Source organism: Vombatus ursinus, unplaced genomic scaffold, assembly GCF_900497805.2.
Source record: "Vombatus ursinus unplaced genomic scaffold, bare-nosed wombat genome assembly UNPS02006874.1, whole genome shotgun sequence".
Classification (NCBI taxonomy): Eukaryota; Metazoa; Chordata; class Mammalia; order Diprotodontia; family Vombatidae; genus Vombatus; species Vombatus ursinus.
In genome coordinates, this window is record NW_020946652.1 from 1,391,526 (window position 1) to 1,405,072 (window position 13,547).

A 13,547-nucleotide genomic window follows, 5' to 3' on the forward strand; every position below is an offset into this window, starting at 1 on the left:
TTGGCAACAGATTGGCATTGGGGGGTGGGAGAACATGAGGAGTAGAGGATAATATATAGTTGTTGTTGTTGTTGTTGTTTTTCCACACACAGAAACATATACATATTTATGTGTAGATACACACATACCTATATGTATATATGACAATTATATTAAAACATCACATTATTATAGTATTATAAGATGCAATATCGTATTATCAATACTAATTCTATTATTAAAATATTATAATATTTATAGCCTTAGGGACTGGAAGGATGTTCGCACCCTTGAGAGTAATAGAAAACTTTGGGTGGGGGAGGGTTAAGAATAAAGAGAAATTCAATTTTGGACTTATTGAGGTTAAGATGTCTACTTGACATTCATTTGAGAAGTCTGAAAGGCAGTTGGAGATGTGAGATCAGAGCAGGTTAAGGCAGGATAAGTGGATTTGAGAATGAGCATAGAGATAATAATTGAAACCATAGGAGCTGATGAGATCACCAAGAACCCAGAACAGGAACCTTTGGGATTCCTACAGTGTGAGGGAGTGATCTGGGTGACATTTCAGCAAAGGAGACTGAGAGTTAGTGGTCAGAAAGGTCGAAGGGATTGTGTCCTGAAAACCTAGAGAGAAGAGAGTATCATGGAGGAGAGAGGGATCGACAGTGTTAAAGGCTGCAGAGATACTAAGAATGAGGATCAAAAATGGCCACTGAGGGGCAGCTAGGTGGCGCAGTGAATAGAGCTCTGGCCTTGGAGTCAGGAGGACCTGAGTTCAAATCCAGCCTCAGACACTTAACACTTACTAGCTGTGTGACCCTGGGCAAGTCACTTAACCCCGATTGCCTCACCAAAAAGCAAGCAAACAAATAAACAAATAAATTAAAAATTCAAAAGAATGGCCACTGAATCTGGCAATGAAGAGATCATTGGTAACTGGAGAGAGTGGTTTGGTCAGAATGATGGGGTCAGAGGCAAGATTGTAAGGTACTAAGGAAAAAGTGAGAGGAGAGAAAGTGGAGGCACAGATTATCAACAGCCTTTGCAAAGAGTTTACTTACAAAAAGCAGAAGAGATATAGGATGAGAGTGGGGATTTATAGATCAAGTGACACAGTTTGTTTGTTTGTTTTTTAGGATATCAAGATATCAGTGTGTTTTATAGGAAGCAGGGAAGGAGACAGTAGAAAAGGAGATTTTACAGACCAGTGATAGAATGGGGTTGACAAAGGGAATAACTGCCCTCTAGAGAGGAGATGGGGTAGAATGAGAATACTTGTGCATAGAGAGGTTAAACTTGGTAAGGAGTATATTTTACAAACACATGCATATACATACACGCATACACATATGGGTATATATAAAATTGTACCATGTACTTAATGTCTATATGCATATATATGTTTACACATACATGTGATAATTTCTTCCACTAAAGCCCCATTTTTTCTATCTTCTCATGGCAAGATGGACTCTAGGTTCTCACAAATGCATTACTGGGAAGTCCAGTGTCTTGGTAGGTCTTACCAATATGGAAAAATTTAGAGTCCTGGTCCAGTGATGGCTTGTTTGCCTGTCTTCCAAAGTCTAGCCTAGGTAAGTTCTGACACTCATCACCAGGTTGACCTATGGGTAATGGGGTTTGGGACCACAGAAACTCATGAAGACCTTTACAATTTGTACTGAGGTTGTGATATAGGTGACGCAGGCACATTGGTGAGTTAGGGATTCTTGAGACACTGCAGTAAATATCATCGTAATTTATATGATAATTTACAAGAGTAGAGTAAACTCTCTATGATATTATTTATAGCAATGCCTTTTGCATACTGAACATCATAAAATAGACTTGTTATACGAGAAATAGAAGCATACATATGGTATCCTAAAACACGAATTCTGGACATGACTATTATGGATCTGAAGGGACTCTGCCTCTTTATCCTTGGATAGAGAAGAGCTTGAAGGGATTCATGAAGAATCTCCCAGTGCAGAGGGACCTCTGAGCAGTCCTACCAAACAAGGAAGGCTTTGAATTCAGCCCTGGCAGTGGATTCTCTTTTTATCATATGAGGACAAGTCCTATTCACTTGGAAAACATTCATCCTCAGAAGGTCAGCCACAGCAATTCACAAAGCCCTTTACTTAGGTCTGTGTAGAATTGGTGTAAACAGACAGTAATCATACCGTGTCTTTTTTTTTTTTTGGTAAGGCAATTGGGGTTAAGTGAGTTGCCCAAGTTCACATAGCTAATAAGTGTCAAGTTTCTGAGGCCACATTTGAATTCAGGTGCTCCTGACCTCAAGGCCCAAGCTCTATCCACTGCAGCACCACCTAGCTGCCCCCATACCATATACTTTTTGGAGTTGTGAACTTAAGTTGACTAGTAGAAGGAAGGGAAGGAAAGAAACATTTATTAAGCAACTACTGTGTGCCAGATGCTGTCCTAAACACTTTACAAATATTATCTCATTTGAAGAGGCACTAGACTAGGAGTCAAGTCTCATAATCCTCAACATAGGTCTGTTTCTAACTAATTGTGTGCCAACATTTTGTCAGTCATATCACCTTTTGTTTCGTGGAGTTGTGAAGTGAGGTAGCTTAAGTCCCTTCCAGTTCTCCACTGATGAGTCTATGATGAGCTCTATGGCCATTTCCAAATTTCCTTCACTAATCAATTCAATCAATAATAAGGACTAGTAAATACAGTTATAAGGTGGGTGGTTTGAGATGGGAGGTTGACTGGGGATGGACATCTTTGATTACATTGTGGAGTTCTCCTATCAATGTAATTATGAGGCAGGGCCATTTTTATTCTTTCATCAAATTGAAGAGCCCTCCAATCAAATTGATTGGGATGGTTGCAATCACTAGGGATTGGTTGACTGAAAAACCAGCTGCTCTTCTCCCTGGTCTATAAAGATAAGTGGATTGTTCTATTTGGAGCTTTCAGATCTGGGATGCTCCTTCAGCTTTTCCCGTCTGTGTTCTTCAAAAGTGTGACAAGGGAATGGGATTTCTTTCCCTCAAAGGAGTGGTAATCGCAAATTATAGCAGAAGCACATGGCAGTGGGAGACATGAGCCTGCAAAATTTCTTGCAAATGGGATCTCAATGGTATTACTCTTAAAGACAACCTTCTGTATCAATGAGAGTGTATTTTGAATTCCCTAGGCATCATGCTGCTTGATTCAACCACAAGCAAGTAGTATCTTGAGAAGCACCAACGATGAGAGTTGCTACTTGGGAAGCTCAAATTTCAAGAGCTCCTGAGTTTCCGGTTGTGAAAAAAAAATAAATACCAAGCTATGGGAATTTCATTTGATTCTGGAGGCAAAATGGAGTCACTGGAATTTGTAAAATAAGGTGACATGGTTAGCTCTTTTCTTTAGGAAATTATTTCGATCAGAGTGGAGGATGAATTGTATTGGGGAGAAATTGAACCTGATATAATATTTAGAAGGCTATTATAGAAGTTTAAGACAGGTGATGCAGGCCTGAACTTGGGCAGTGGCTATGGAAGTGAAGAGAAAGGGTTAGGTATACGGAGGTAAGTATGAAAAGATTTGGTGAGGATTGGATATATGGGGTGAGTGATTATGAAGAGTCAAGGATCACACCAAACTTGCTAACCTGCCTGGGAGAATGATGGTGGATTCAAGAATAACAAGAGAATTGGAATGGGGGAACATTCTAGAGAAAGATAATGAATTCTCTTTTGAATGTTTTGAGTGTGAGATACCTTTGGCACATACAGTTTGAAAGAGTCAGTAAGCAGTAAGGGACTAGAGATTAGAAGTCAGACAAATAGATCTAGGAATCTATTTGCATAAAGATGATAAAGTACACTCACATATGTATATATGTACATGTCTGTATCTTTTTCTATGTGACATGTAGTCCCTGGGCAGAGCTTTGGGGAGCACCTACACTTAGTAGTGCAACCTTTCCAACAAAGAAAATTGAGAAGGACTGATCAGACGGGCAGGATGAGACCCAGGAGACAGCAATGTCATGAAGGAAAAGAGAATATCTGAGAGAGTGATCAGATATGTTGTGGCTGTGGAGAGGTCCAGGAGACTGAGGACTGAGAAAAGTCAATCGAGAATTTGTCAAATGAGGCCACTGGTGACTTTGGAAAGGTCAGTTTCCATTGAATGATGAGATAGGAGGCCAAAATTTGGTAGGTTTAGAAGAGAATGTGAGTGGAGGAAAAGGAGGCACCAAGTATGGCTATCTTTTTCAAGGACTTTAGCCAAGAAAAAGGAAAGAGGGATAGTGATTTATAGATATCAGAGATGGCAGGAATAAATTAGCTTTTTGTTTACTTGTTTTACAATGAAAGAGGCATCAGGGCCTCTTGGGCACTGAAGAAGGATCATACAGATGGGAAGAATTTGAAGATTAAGAAAAGAGTGGGGATTGTGATAGGGCAATCTTCCAGAAAAGATCAAGGTTGTGTGAAGAGGAGTTTGCCTTGGCAAAGCAAGGGGCCCCCTGGATTGAAGATAGAGATATGACCGATGATGTCAGCAGGATGTGAGATGAGGACAAGAGGGAACTCAGTACCAATTTATTTCTATTATGGACCTCTGCTATCTGACTATGGCTTGAGAGTCAGAAGGAATCTCAGAGATCATTCAGTCCAACCCTTTCCTTTTTCAGATGGTGAAAGTGAGGCTTGAATTAAATCAAATTGCCCAGGGATGTTCAGTTAACAAGGGTCTGAGGTGGGATTTGAACCCAGATCTTCCTGATTCAAAGTATAGAATGCTATCCACTATACCATGCTTCTTTTCAATGTGTGAATCAAATCCATTGAATCAAACAAATATTTATTAAATACCTACTATGTGCAGGTCACCGTGCTCACTGTAGAATAATCAGATGAACTAAACTTTAATGAATTCAAGGAAAAGTCTGGAATGAAAGATCATCTAAGGAAAACAGGCCCAGTGCTGGGTTGGTGGAGAGGATGCCTTAAGACAAAGAGCCCAAAGGAGGATTTTGCACCAAAGGGGAGGTTGACGGGTCAACGATTGCCTGACTCCTATAATCCGATCCAAGCCAACATATCTGTCTTCATTCGGCACATCTTTTTTTGGTGCGAGACCCAGCACTAGGTGCTGCAGTTAGCGAGACAAAAATAAAACATTCTCTGCCCTCACTGAGTTATTTTCTACTGGAGAGATAGAACATGAAGATAAAGGAGTGGATTTGGGATAATTTGAGTGTGGAGTAAACACTACCACCTGGCAAGGTGTAGGAGGGGGCATGTGAATTGTGTCTTGAAGGAAGCTCAGGTTTAGGAGAGGTAGAAAGGAGAAGAGAGGACATTCCAGGCATGAGGGGTGGCCTGGACAGAGATAAGGAAGCAGGAAGATGAGGAGGAACAGCAAGTAGACAGGCCTGGCCAGACTGCGTGTGAAGGGCAGTAATGTCAAATAAGCTCAGAGAGGAAGGCAGGAGTGAACGTGTAAAAGGTTTGAAATACCAAGCTGGGGTACTTCTATTTTATCCCTGAAGTAACAGGGGGCCAGTGAAGTCTCTTGAGCAACATGACCAGATCTGCGCTTTATGAAGATTACTCTGGATGCTGTTTGGAGGATGGATTAGAGAGAGGATATGCTGCAAGAAGGAGGCAATTTGTAAGATACCTGCAATAGTCCATGAGGGAGGTGAAGAGGCCCTGACCCCTATAGGACCTGACCTAGGATAGTGGCACATTCATAAAGAGAAAGGAATGGGTGGGAGTGGGCAACATGTTTAGATATGTGGTGTGAGGTTAAGGGGAGGAGTTAAGGTTGATTGAAGTTCGGAACCTTGGGAAACAATCAGGGCGGTGCCCTCTAAAGAAACAGGAAAGTTAGGAGAAGGGGGCTTCAGGGTGAGAAAATGAGTCCATTTTGGAGCTCTGTGGCTTCCATTAAATTCATCTTTGAGGAGGTCCGTCATTACAAGTAACCAGGTTTCTTCCCCCCACCCCCGGTCCCCTTTTCCTCTCCCATTATCCCCACCCCTAAAGAAAAACAGCCTCCTCCCTCATCCTCTTTAACAACGCAGGAGGCACACAAGTGATGGCCTAAAGGTTTTGCCACAGCAGGATACAGATGTTTGGAAAGTTTTGATTTGGTCCAAGCCTAGTCCGTAAATAGACAGCAGGATCTATGCCAGCAATCTCCCCTTTCCTCAAGTCTCTTCTCTCAGACCAGAGGGGAATGTGGCAAAACACCACGAAGTCTGTTTAGAAATCCAAGCGCTGCAAGCACCCCCGCCGGGAGGGAGAGTGAGTGCATGATGTAAACACTGCTGAGCTGAAGTTCAATCTGAGGCTGGCCTGGACATATGGAAGCCATCATCTTTATATACCCACTGCAGCGTTATTGCTGCCGACCGATGGACCGCTGCCCTGCGTGTGTGAGTGTTGCTCTATATTTAGGATGGGTTATGTAAAAGCTCCAATCATGTATTTTGTAAACACGAGGAAGGAAGCGATCCCAATGGCTGGCAATGCTCAATGCTGAGGCTCTGAATTGAGAAAATGAAAAGAAGACTGAAGGTCAATCAATCAACCTCTTTTCCTTAGAGGCTTATGCTGTCCAATTTCACCACCCCATGCAGCTCATGGTGGTTGCTATGTACTGCCCCTCACACCTTCTTACTCCTTTGTCATACACCTAGATCACAGTGATCCTCTTCACTCGAGCCCTGACTTGAAAGTACTTAGGAAGATCAACACAGACATTACCTTGAACATGCTGCCTCCCACCCCCACCCCAGTTACTCAGTCTCCTCCACACATAAGATCTGCTCATCACTCCTCTTCAGCCACACATAGCCATGTAATAGCCTTGAGCTTATAACTACCAACAAATACTCCATTACCATGATTAAGATTTCTGAAATCCCTTAAATTCATCAGTATTTTCTATCATTGTATCTCTCCCTCTGTCTCACTCCTAAAGGAATTCTTCTTCTTCATCATGATCTCCAGTTCATCCATCCTTTGATGCTCTCCCAGGCCATAAACCCTGCACTGGATTCATTTTTATTTTCTCTTAGTCTCAACTCTACAGTTCAACATGACCTCCTCATCTATTCTTAAACCCCTTGCCTCCTTTCTTGTCTCACCACCAGTCTTGACTGGCTAGATCCCCATGTTGGATTACTGTCATCATCTCCTTCTTCTATTCTTGTACCTTCATTCTGCTAACAGTATCTAGAAGGAAATATAATATATGTTATCCTGCTCACTGGTTCTACCACAAATCCATGTTATCCAATTTTCCCTTGGTTCTCATTGCAGTGAGGTGTCCTTACCCTGCCCTAATCGATTCTCTATCTCACTCCCCTCAAATACTATTCCAAACCATCCCTTCCCTTATCAAGCTTCCCACCCCATGCACTTCCTACTCTTCCAGCTGATGGCTTTGTCTCTTACTTTATTAACAAAACTGAACCCACTCACCAAGATCTCCTCCTTCTCTCCTTCTCTATATCTCAAAACCCCTTTACATCATCTTCCACCCACCCTTTCCTCCTTGACTCCAATTTCTTATGAAAAGTCAGACCTTCTCCTGGCAAAGACCAACCCACTCCCCATCTCCATGTTTCTATGCCCTGATATCTTCATCTTGAAGAGTGGCCTTACAGTCCTCCCCTAAGTGTAGTCTTTCATTTCTGGCTCTGTACTGGATTCTTTTCTTCTTCTTACAATCATGTCCAGCTCTCCTCCATCCTTAACAAAACACATAAACAAAGCAAAAATCCCTCACTTGACTCGGCCATCCCTTCAAGCTATCATCCTCTATCTAGCCTTCCTTTTGAAGCCAAACTCTTAGATAAAGCTGGGTATATACTGTTTGCCTCCACTTCCTCTAACTCATTACACACTTTTGTTAATTTGGCTTCTGACTTTATCCCTATACTTAAACCATTCTCTCCATATTTGCCAATGATCGCTTTATTGTCAGATTTGATGGTCTTTTCTTAATCCTTGTCCTTTTTGACTTCTCCATACTACTTCCCATTGTTGACCACCTTTCCTCCCAAATAATCTCTTCTTTCTGGCTTCATGTGACTCTACAATCAATTAACAATTATTAGATGTCTATTATCTCTCAGATATTGTGCTAGGCACTGAAGATATAGAGACTAGAATGAAAGGGTCATTACCCTTGAGAGGGGAAAAGGAGGAGGAGAAGGAGGAGACTAGTATACATATAAGAAGATAGAAAATATAGACAAATTAAACAAGAAGCAATTGGGGGGTGGGGGCAGGGTGGGTCATTGTTTATCATTTGGGGGAGGACCAGGAAAAAGTTCAATGGAAGTGCCCAAAAGGCCAGATTTGTCAGTATTTCTAAGAGTCCTATCTCTCCCTCCTATCTCTGGACAAACGGACTTTCTGCTCCTGCTGATTCTTTCAGGGACAGTCCTCATTATTGTGGTGACTGAGATCTCTGTTACCTTAGGCCTTACTTGCTTAGGCAAACAGAGGACACTGAGGATGATGGGAATCACAACATGGGAAGATGTTACCAGGGGGCCAGGTGACAACAGATAGTGCTGAGCAGAAGGTCTATTATGCATCTAAAGGGTCAAATACAATCGAGTCCTGCCTACATACTCCTTTGATCCTTACACTTATAGGCTAGATTCTTGGAGAAACTGTGTTTTCAGAACGAGGAAACATCATATTTTTCTGCGTGGGAGCTAGGAGTATACTAGACAGACATGGAGAAGGTCTGATCTTTTCACTGATCTGAAGAACTTGATTTTACAAATTGTTAAACAACTGCTATTTCAGGGAAAACTGGGTTAGATAAAACTACCCTTTTGTTGAGATTTAAATTGAAAAAAGAAGTTTTGTTTCTGAGTTTTCTCCTCAAAAGTTAGATAGAAAATGTATGTGCTGGTACTGTGGCTTATTCTGAGTGATGCCTTATGTGGCGATGTTTCAATTGAGGATGAGGAAACAAGCAATGTCAAGTGTTATAGAACATCTCACAGGAATGAACAACAACAGAAAAGAGTTGAGGTGTGTGTGTGTGTGTGTGTGTGTGTGTGTGTGTGTATGTGTTTAATATAATTAATGTGAAGCCGCCTGGGGGCTGTGGTTCATTGTAGCAAAGACAAAAGAATTTAAATGGGCTTTTCAGAACCAGCCTACACAGTTTTAATTAATAGTTTAATGATTTCTGTGACAAAAAAAAGAAAAAGTATAGCATAAAACTTTCCAAACAATGGAGATAGTCTCTGAAGTTAAGAAAGATGGACTCCTACTCTGGGATGTGAGAAGAGAAGATATTTTCTTAACTAGACAGGATCTGCCTCAATTGGTCTGTTATTCAATGAATGATCCTTTCTCAATAAAGGAAATTTAGTTTCTGTCATACTGAGAGCTGTGGGATGTAAAATGGTCCACTGGGATCAGCCCCAGTGTTCAGCCTCCAAGGCTGTTGTGGTGAGGGGTCATGGGTACTTTTCCTTCTGCCTTGGCTCAGACATGGCCAGGTTCACTTACAGGCCATCACAGCTACTTTTAGGGACCAGGGCTACTTCCATAAAAGAAATAAAGGAACCCATTATGAAAAAAAGCAAACAAACAAACAAAAAGGTACCTTTTTGTTTACAGGAACCTTTTACCACATTCAAGGGAAGATATTTAACTCCAGGCCCCTGGCCTGGAAATTAAGGAAGTCAATAAGGACTTCCTGGACTCTCTGTCCTGAAAAACAAAAAACAAAAAGCAAACAAACCAACAAATAAAAATACTATATGAATTTATGGGTTAGGTGCCCCGGATTCAATCACCTCCAGGACTGTCAGAGGGGAGAAGGGACTCTATGATCCAGGCAAGAAATATCCTCCTGTCCTGTCACAAAGGCGATGACAGACCCTTGGTCACTCCTGTCTGTCAATCTGGACACCTAGGCTATTTCACCAAACAAAGTGTCCCTGATCCATCAGGGGGACAGGCACTTCTAAAGAAAGAGATGGGAGGAGGGCTGGTTAAGATGCATTAAAATTGGTTTTCCACCATAAGCAGCCAGATGGCACAGTGAATAGAGCCCGGAGCCTGGATTCCAGAAGACTTGAATTCAAATCCAGCATCAGCCCTTACTAGCTCTGTGACCCTTGGCAATTCACTTAAAATCTGTCTTCCTCAGTTTCATCAAAATGGGGGTAATAATAGAACCTATCTTTGAGGGTTGCTATGAGGATTGAATGAGATGTTTGTAAAACACTTAACATAGTGTCTAGCTTATAATAGGGGTTTAATAAATCTTTTTCTTTTCCTTCATCTCTCTCTCCTTTCCTTCCTTCCTTCCTTTCTTTCTTCCTTTCTTCTTTCCTTCCTTTCTTCTTTCCTTCTTTTTTTTTCTGATGCCATAAGCCAGGAGGCTAAAAGTTTTGAGAAACCAGATCAGATGTGGGCAAAGCATGGATAAAAGGGAGGTGAATAAGGGCATCAGACAATCCAACCAAAAGACCAGGACCAGTAAAGCAGTTATCAAAGGGTCTGAAGCAAATCTAGAGGCCTGAAGGTACATGAAGTATAAACAAGGTCCCTTAAAGTGTGAGCTTTATCAAGTGGAGATGTAAACTGTCAGGTAAGAGAACTGTGACTCAGGAATTCCTCGTGCCTTTCCCACTCCTTGGACCCCATTGCTTTCCTATTCTTTCCCTCCCCAGCTGTCAGATTGTTCCTATTTCCTTTCTCTTGGCCTCTACTGAATCTCTTCGTGATAAACTTATTCACACCGATAAGTTACTGATTACAGCTTCTTTGGTGACATTTCTACTCCACTTCTAAAGCATTGACTATTTGCTTAACATATTTCCCCCCCTAATTATGAACCCAAAGGCTAGGAAACTGGACCCAGGATGAGATAAAGGAAACAAGAAGCAAGGGAAGGAGTGAACCTGACTCAGCAGTCTAAGAGCAGGGAGGTGGATGGAGTAAGTGCAGCGATAGGTGAGACCTTCTAGGAAGTACAGGGTCAAGGCAGGACAAAAAAAGCTGGTTTGGGCAGAAATTAACACTGAAGGTACCTTGAGGATCTCAGACTGGGGGAAAAGTTCATTCTGGAGATCTAGGTTGGTGGTCTTAGGCCTCATGGCCTACAGAGCAGAAGATACCCAAAGTTCAGGGTAAGTAATAGAGGAGATCACTCTACCAGCTGATGGCAGAAGTAGTCATTACAGTCAACAAAAGCATTGCCTCAGGAACACTAGCCAACCCCAAATGGTCAAGGGTCAAGGCAAGAGAAAGAAATTCTGGGGATTGGAGCCACTGGAATCTTCTAGAGGATGAGGGAGACAAAGTTCAGGTAGGTCAGGATCAGAATAGCGGCTCGATTTGGTTTCAATGAGGCCTGAAGAAAGGGCACTTTGCCCTCCTTCCCTTTAAAGGGTCATGGTCAAAAAAGTATCTATAATTAATCTTGAAACTGGAAGCTGACCTGAGGAGAGGGGTAAGGATTGAAAAATAGGAACCAGGTGTCTGCCACAGCCCTGGGCCTAGCACATTGGCAATTTGATGCTTGAGGAGACAGATACTAGGAATCCTGAGCTATCTCAGCTGAGACAAATGAAATCCAATGGTGAGAATCCTAGAGGTTTACCTAGCACCCAAAACATAAAATTTTCAAAGAACTATGCAAAATCTATGTAGACATAAGTGGTAATCTGGTCAAAGCCTGAGCTGAAAGAAGTTCTTTTGATAACATCCCTAGTGGTATAAAAAAGACACTGAAGACCTGGGCAGGGTCCAGAGGAAGGCAACCAGGATGAGTTGAGATGTTGAGTTTATAGCAATTGAAGACTGGAGCATGTAGAGCCTAAAGAAAGAAGCCTCAGTTGGATCTGAGAGCTGACTATAGGGTTGCTCTGGGGCAAAGGGATTAGACTTGCTCTATTTTGTCCCAGATGGTAGAACCTTGAACAACTGGTCAGAATTGACTCTGGAAAAGAAAATGAGTCTGATACCTTCATGAAATTCTGCCTCACCTAAATCTAATTTATTCATGTCAAAAAACATCACCCATATCATTTTACCATTTTCACCTAATTCTAAGTCCTGTGGCAAACAGACAAGAGACAAAGCAGTAGGTGTAGATACACTGGGAGCTGTAGTCACAACCCCACATAGATGGTCCAGGCCATAGGGTCATCTTCTCACTGGACTGAAGCATCAGTGGAATACTGCAACCCCTGGGGTGTGTGGGCAGCCTTTTGAAAAGACCACATTGCTCACTTCCTGGCAAGAGGAAGGGGCTGGAAAAGGTACACTAAAATTGTCTGTTTTACCTAACCTAACCCTGCCTTGCTTACCATGGCAAGCAAGAATCCTATCCTGTGGTTGAAGCACAAATAAATGCATAAAAATTTGCAAAGATGTTCCCACTCACCATTGGTACATGGAATGTGTGCACACTTTCATGAAATCCATGAAAGATGAACAGCTCTTGTGGAGAGAGAACTCAGGAAGTGTCAAATACAAAAGAAGCCTTGAAGGAAACAAGGATGGCAAATAAAGGCCAGCTTATCTAAGTTGGACATGGATATACATTTTTCTGGAGTGGCCACAGTTATGGGGAGTGCTATGAAACTGCTGTAGGTTTTGCAATTAAAACTAATCTAGTCATTAAGCTTGTATGCTACCCAAAAGGAGTGAATGCAGGCTCATAACAATGTGATTACCACTTGCAAAAAAGCACCATGACACCATTGTCAGTGCCTATGCTCCCACCATGATGAACCCTGATGAAGTCAAAGAAAAAAAAAATTAAAGACCTGGAGAACTTCATCATCAATGTGCCAAAAAAGGACAAGCTTAAATTCTGGGTGACTTTAACATCAGAGTAGGCACAGAATCAGATAGGGCAGGGAGTCCTTAGGAGGAATCAAGTTTGAAACAGCAACAACAATAATCACTTACTACTGAAAATTTGCGAGTCTCATAACCTTCTCGTCACCAACACTGTCTTCCATTTACCTTAATGAAATAAAACCTCATAGGTGCACCCTCAAAGCAAATATTGGCACTAGACTATGTCATTGTAAGAAGAAGAGACAGACAAAATGTGAGAGTACAAAGGTAAGGTGTAGTGCAGAGTGCTGGAATGATCATAGACTTATCATCTCCAAGCTAAACATACACATTCAACAAAAGTGTCGGCCCCAAGACAAGATTACTACCAGAAGGCTTAATGTCAACAGATTAGAATGCTTCTCCTAGCATGAAAAGCTTGTTGCTCATTTGGAAGGAAAACTGAGTCAACATGATTGGCAACAATGGAGCAAAAAAGGAGTGGGAAGTTTTCAGAGATTTAGTATACAGTGCTGTATTTATTAATCTGGGCCAGAACATTCACAAACATCAAGATGTTTTGTTGAAAATGATGGAGAAATTCAGAAGATGCAAAACAAAAAACAAGAACTTCGCAGGGTTTACCAGCAGGATAGACCATCTGTCTCTAAGAAGGCATCATTTAACTCCATCAAAAATCAAGTGCAAGAGAAGCTTATAGAGATGGTTCAGCAAGAAGGAAGATGAAAT